Source organism: Acomys minous (genome assembly GCF_964271855.1).
Source record: "Acomys minous genome assembly, chromosome: 12".
Lineage (NCBI taxonomy): Eukaryota > Metazoa > Chordata > Mammalia > Rodentia > Muridae > Acomys > Acomys minous.
Genome location: NC_140493.1, coordinates 10,126,478 through 10,133,524, shown reverse-complemented (window position 1 = coordinate 10,133,524; position 7,047 = coordinate 10,126,478). Strand labels below are relative to the sequence as shown.

The 7,047-nt window shown below is 43.5% G+C and overlaps 1 pseudogene across 1 annotated transcript; it reads right to left on the bottom strand.

The window, feature by feature from the left end:
- Positions 1-623: 623 nt before the first annotated feature.
- On the bottom strand, positions 624-1,724 carry LOC311579771 (large ribosomal subunit protein uL10-like; annotated as a pseudogene). The gene is made up of 2 exons: positions 1,293-1,724; positions 624-1,091 (listed from the first exon to the last, which is right to left on the bottom strand). The product of its transcript is annotated as a large ribosomal subunit protein uL10-like (transcript).
- Positions 1,725-7,047: the final 5,323 nt, after the last annotated feature.

Here is a 7,047-nt window from a genome sequence, read left to right as displayed (position 1 = left end):
ATACTCACTTATATCTGCATATTAGCCCAACGGGCATGTCCCACGAAAGCCTTCACTTACCAGGAAACTGCGACAGAGGAGAGGACATTCTCGTGGGACTCTAGATGAGAGAATCATGGGAGAATGGCAAAGTAGAAGGAACCAGAGGGTCCTAGAAGCCTACAAGTAGAACATTATGATAGGCAGATTTGGGCACAGGGGTCCCGCTCAAACTAAGGCACCAGCCAAGGACAATACAGGCGGTAAACCTTAAACCCCTACCCAGATCTAGCCAATGGACAGAACACTCTCCACAGTAGAGTGGAGAGTGGGATATTACTTTCTCACATACTCTGGTGCCTCACCTTTGACCATGTCCCCTGGACGGGGAGACCTGGTGGCAATCAGAGGAAGGACAGCAGGTTACCAAGAAGAGACTTGATACCCTATGATCATATAGAGGGGGAGGTAATCCCCCTCAGGAACAGTCATAGGGGAGGGGAATAAGGGGAAATTGGGAGGGAGGGAAGAATGGGAGGATACAAGGGATGGGATAACCATTGAGATGTAACAAGAATAAATTAATAAAGGAGGAAAAAAATTGAAAAAAAATTAAGAGAAGTATGACTTTATTTCCATGTTTCTCAAGTTAAGCTGGCTTTGAGAGGTGATTTGTCAAAGAGACCAAAGCCCATTTCCTCATCTGATTCCTCCCACTCTTCCTCGGCTTTAGCCTTGTCTGGGGCTGCAACGGCAGCAGCCACAAACACTGATGGATCAGCTAAAAGGGCCTTGACCTTCTCAGCAAGAGGGAAGGTGTAGTAAGTCTCCACAGACAAAGCCAGGACCCTCTTGTACCCACTGATGATAGGATGTGGCACCGAGGCAACAGTCAGAAAACCAATCTGCAGACAAATGCTGGCAACATTTCCAGCACCCTCTAGGAAGCCAGAGTGAAGAGTCTGCTCAGTGATGTCAAGCTCATCAGGGCTGTAAGTGCTGCCATTGTCAAACACCTGCTGGATGATCAGCCCAAAGGAGATGGGCGAGATGTTGAGCATGTTCAGCAGTGTGGCCTCGCTGGCGCCTACATTGTCTCCAGTTTTCATCAGCTACACATCACAGGCTACCAAGAAGAGACTTGATACCCTATGAGCATATAAAGGGGAGGAAGTCCCCCTCAGGCACAGTCATAGGGGAGAGGAGTAAGGGGAAAATGGGAGGGAGGGAAGAATGGGAGGATACAAGGGATGGGATAACCATTGAGCTGTAACAAGAATAAATTTTTAAAAATAGAATAAAAGTAAAAACTCAAAAAAAAAAAAAAGAATTTCAATGGTGTCTCTGGAGATTCTAGTGGTGATGCCCAAAGCCTGGAAGAAGGAAGTTTTCTTCTCAGGCCCCAGACCTGTGTTCTGAGCTGGCACAGTGACCTCACAGGGGGCGATAGCACAAGCAGGAGCAGCAGCAGGCACCTAATTGGCCAGCAGCATGTCCCTAATCTCGGTGAGGTCCTCCTTGGTGAACAAAAAGCACACACTCCCCCAGATGTGAGGCAGCAGCTTCTCCAGAGCGGGGTTGTTTTTCAGGTGGCCCCTGGTGGCCTTGCGCATCATGATGTTCTTGCTCATCAGCACCATGGCCTTCCCTTTCAGGGACATGTGCATCTGCTGCATCTGCTTGGAGCCCCACTGTCTGCTCCCACAATGAAGCATTTTGGCTAATCATCCAAAAGTCGGATGATCTTAAGGAAGCAGCTGGCCTTCCAGGTCACCCTATCTTCCCTGGGCATCATGGCGGTGCATCAGGGATTGCCATGCAGGGCTTAAAGACAAAGTCACTCTAATGAGGATGCCTGGAGAGCCAGAATATTCTTAATAATTCTATTCACAGTATACCTCCTAAGCCACCTAAAAGTACAGTAATGAAAGAGAGGGAACTAGTGTATTCACATAATAGAAAGTTATTAGAGAAGGAAAGAAATAAGATGTCACCTATAACAAGGTGAAGGAGACTGTCATGGGTATTATAACAGGTAAAATAAAGAGCAACAGAACCCATATATCATACAGGATTCATATGTATGAAGTCAAAAATCATGCAAAAACTAAGCTACATAAAGATGATGAACAACACTATTCTACCATTGTGTTTACCTCTGAGATAAAGACGCTGACTGAGTAAAGCCTGGGGCACCTCTGGGAATGCAGAGAAGGCTTCCCTGCCATCACCAAGATGAGTGTTATGTAGGATGGACACACATGCCAGCACCCCGGAGCTGCACACTGGGCACAAGCACAGTGTCTTCCTACTGCTTATACGTAGTGTGTCTAAGCTGATGAGAGTTTAAAGCAGTCAGACTCCATGCCACCAACTTCCTGAGTCAGGAGAACCTCACACAGACTTAGCAAAATTAAAATGAACACAGTCGAAGGTGAAACTCTGATGTGGCAGGCCACCACAGGGTCCATGAGCAATTGAATTGACTCAGTGCTCTCTCATAATGAGATTGTGCAAGTTTGGATTTAGCTGAGAGCACAGAGAGACTCCAAAGGAGCTATTAAGGACGGTTGAGCAAGCTGTTATATTCCTTTTTTTGAACATAGTTTTTAACGAAAAGGATATTTGAATACCTAACTGTAAATGAAATGGATATTTGAATATACCAGTTAGGTAAGGCAATGGAGATTCATTAATGTCTAATAAACTAATTCAAGGATTTTACAATGGAAAAGGATAAGAAAAAAAAATGGAAGGTGCTTTTCACTCATTTACAGACAATTCAATAGTTTTCATGCAGAAACCCAAGGGAATTTTTATTGAATTCAATCCTTGAATTGTTTCTAGCTAACAGGCCCACTCCTATTTACATCATTTTCCATTAAGTACAACCCTGAAAGGAAAAAAAAAATCAACAGCCTTTGTTTTCCTTGAAGGACCAACACTTCCTTGGCTAACTTTACTGCCTTCTTATAAAAGCATATCTCTTATCAGCTAAGCTGGACCCTTCCAAGAACTGAAATTTACATAAATAGTTAGCGATGCTAACTATAAAAAGGTAACCAGGCCAGGAAGAAAGTTATCTATGACCTTGAAGGGAATTTCCTGGAATTGGTGGAAGAGTTGGTTAAGAATGAGACTTGTCCACGCCTTGGCAGAGCACCAGGGATCCTCGGGAAGAGTGAGAAGGAAGGATAGAAAGACCCAGAAGGACAAGATCGCAGCAAAAAGACCAACAGAAGAGTAGCCTAGATCCATGGGGGCTCACAGGGACAGAAGTAGCAACCAAAGAGCATGCATGGCTGGACAGACCTAAACCCCCTACACATATGTCACCAGTGGGCACTTTGATCTTCATGTGGGTCGCCTAGTAAGTTGAGTGGGTACTGTCTATGACATGAACTCTTATTGCTACAGAACTTCAGCACCGTGTGTGGGGCTACTTTAAGCAGTGACATCAACCAAAAGGATACACATGCGTTTTTCAAGCTGCCACTGTTAAGACATGCTGATGGTATAAGAGCTAAAATAGAAAGATATGGTGGCACCTCTCTCTCTCTCTCTCTCTCTCTCTCTGTCTCTCTCTCTCTCTCTCTGTCTCTCTCTCTCTCTCTCTCTGTCTCTCTCTCTCTCTGTCTGTCTCTGTGTCTGTGTCTGTGTCTCTGTCTCTGTCTGTCTCTGTCTCTCTGTCTCTCTGTCTCTGTCTCTGTCTCTGTCTCTCTCTCTCTCTCTCTCTCTCTCTCTTCTCTCTCTCTCAACTGAAAATGTAGGCTTCACTATCCCATACCTGTCTACAAATAACCATGAGAATAGGTTGAGCATTATTTAGAGGCTGTATATAAATTTGAGAAAGGAGACACATTCACAAATATATACCCTGAGAACAAGGAGACTTGGCTGTGTTTTAGAAACTCGGTGTTTTCCCAGATTGATCGGAATCTACTGCCTCTGCTTCTAGATCTATCTCTCCCCAACTCAACTCACACTGGTTCCTTTCTTCTTTCTTTCTTTTTAGCTAATAAAACTAAAAAGCAGGGTTGACTGTGTGTCAACCTTTTAAATTATTTTTCACTGATTTGTTGTAAATTTCACATCATATACCTCAATCCCACTCATCTCTTCATCTTTTCATATCCACCCTCCACCCTGGCAACCCACCCCCACAAAAGAAAAGAAAATAAGACAGAATAAAAATATATATGGAAGCTGTAGTGTGTCACACAGTGTACCCTTTTGTCCACACATCTTTACCTGCAAATGTTCATTGCAATGAGTCGTTGGTCTGTTTGGAGGCCTCTGGCTTCTGCTGCTCTATCAATCCTGGATCCTCACCAGGACGCCCCTTGGATATCATGTTGTTTTCCCTGTCTCATGGAGATTCTGCAGCTTTGGATCTGTAACAAATGACTTTATAATGCAAATTTTTTTGTGAAAATGAAAGGTCCCTCAGAGTCCTCTTGTGGGAAGCATGCAGCCAGGAACCGGCAATGCTACAGGTCAAGGTCAGCATCTGTCCATCTCTACCTGTACAGCCCTTATTCTCATCCCTGTATCTTTACCTACAGCATTGCTGGGATGGAGACCATTTATAGTCTCCCAGTCAGCTACACTCCAAGACCCACAGCCCATGTGTTTACAGGGATGTATTAATTCAGACACATCAATACAAGAAACCAGAAACAGATTCCAGGAGAAACGAGGAGAGACTAGGGCAGGAGCTCTCCAAAATAACCTACAGACAAATCTCTAGTACAATCCAGTAATGAAAAGGTTTCTCTTATCTCCTAACCCAGCATATAAACAAACCTGGCATAAACATGAGATTCATCATTAGCTAAAAACATGGGAAAGACCATAATGTTCACTGTTTTGCATCTGTTCTTCAGAGTTTCCAGGAGCCCTATAGTTAGTGCCATGGGGCCAATTGTATACCTGAGGTATTGGAAACAGACTGCATGCCAGCTCCCTGATACTTGGATAGAAAGAGGATTCCGCCTATTGTGCTGAGGGCAGTTAAGTCCAGGAAGATGCTCAGAAATGAATCTGTCTAGCATCAAAATAAAACCCGCGCTTATAGCAGCTGATTTATTTGGTTGATACACGCTATTGCTATAGCTTATAATTTTTAAGGCATGTGAACTGGGACATATTAGATATTACCAAAGGAGCGATCTGATGATTTACAGAACTTCATATCGGGCCTGTTGACCTTCCCAATAAGAAAGGTTGGTGGTCGTAACAGCACTGAAAAACACAGCCCTTGGGAATCAATTTAATGTAGAATAAACTCTTTAACAACCAGTGAGATAGCCATATCAGCTGCGCCATCTGCAGATTATGCTGCTCTTGTAAAAAGCACGTTTTTAATAAAAAATTCATAGACTTTATTTTTGAAAACATATGTTCCCATCAGAAACAATCGTGCAACTTCTCTGATATAAGCATCCTCGCTTTATAAGAACATCTTGTTTAACAACAAGCAAACAGAAGCATGAGATAGGGAAAGGCCACTCATTCCCCCCAGGAAAAGTGAGCGCCTGTGCAATTTTCTTAATGTCCTAAAATACATCACTGGTCACAAAACAATGATACACCTGTGTGCCCTTTGTTCTGTTTAAAATGCATTCGTCTGGTCCTCACTGCGAATCCTGTGATTTTTGTGGACAAGCCAATACAACCAATAGATGGATTTAACCACCGCTGATGCTTCACGTCAGCATCCTCACTCAGAAGCTTGTCTTTGGAGGTTTTGTCATCTCAGTTAGCAGAATCACATGCCAAAGAAACATCCAAAGATGTCAATCATAGCATATCTTTAGCAAGATCAAATGCTTTCACAAAACATCTGAGAGTGTCCATTCTTGTTAGCACAAATATTCAGAAAGTGTGTTTGCCTCTCTACCACTAGCATGGGTTCCTTGAGTGCACCTGCAGCTGGGTGGATGTTTGGCTGTGGTTTTTGTTTTTCATGCTAAGGCTCTACTGTGGTTTTTGTCTATGAAACTTGGCCCTGTCGAGGCATTGGATCAAGTTGGATCTATATACAAATCTATATACAATAGTTGAATGAACGTTGGGGCGCACACTCAAAAGCAGAGTGGAGGAGTACAGGCAGGTCCCTGCAGCTAGCTTGGCTGATCTTTCTACTGTGGCAACTGTTTTGCGGTATACTATTCTACTGTGAAACTTTTCTTTTACTTAAAGATCCTGTACGTGTGTCTATCTTGGGATTTGTCCTACTACTCCATGTCATCTGTTTGTGCCTGTGTAACCCCATTACATAATAACCTTCCTCGGTGATTTATGCTTTCTCTAGGCCTACCATACTCTCTGGCATATAATGCTCCCTTAATGACTACATTATAATTGGATGAAGTGTTCATACAAATAGACTGCTGGGGTCATGATCACTAGGACTCACCAGAAATCTCCTGAAACTCTTCCTAAAAATCATTCAATAAAGTAAAGTTTGACCATAATTTATTATTTAAAAAAAAAATACCCTGAGCATCTACAGGGAGTCCTGTGAAGAATAAAGAAAACTTAAGATGCAGTTTTTTGCCCCCCAAAACGTCTTACGATAAACCAAGCCGCAAAGCTTAAATCCAACAAGCTAAAGAACACAGAGACTAAAGCATTGCATGTAGATCGATGAGTGATTGGCATGTGAGCGAGGCAGGTAAGAGTTGTTAAGAAGGCAAAGGCAGCTCATCAAGCTGAAGTTCTGTAAGGAGGAAAGAGTCATATACCAAGTAGGATTTGACACAAGTCATAGAGGGGAAACGTTCTGTACTTTGCACAGAAAGAGAAGAATCCAGGAAGGATGCACTCATTTAAAGGAATGCTGTCTGCTCTTTCCCTCTATGCCTACTTCCAGTCAGCACTAAAATGGAAATAGTGGCAGGGTAAGTATTTGCAAGCACTCCACTGGCAAGGAGGGCACCCGCCACAATGGATGCGATGGATGCAATGGGTTTTCTTCCCTAGTGCGAGCAACTCCAGACAGTGGCAATTGCTGGAGATTGTCAGGGTGGTGGCCTGCGGCACAGCCCCAAAGCTCCCAAATGG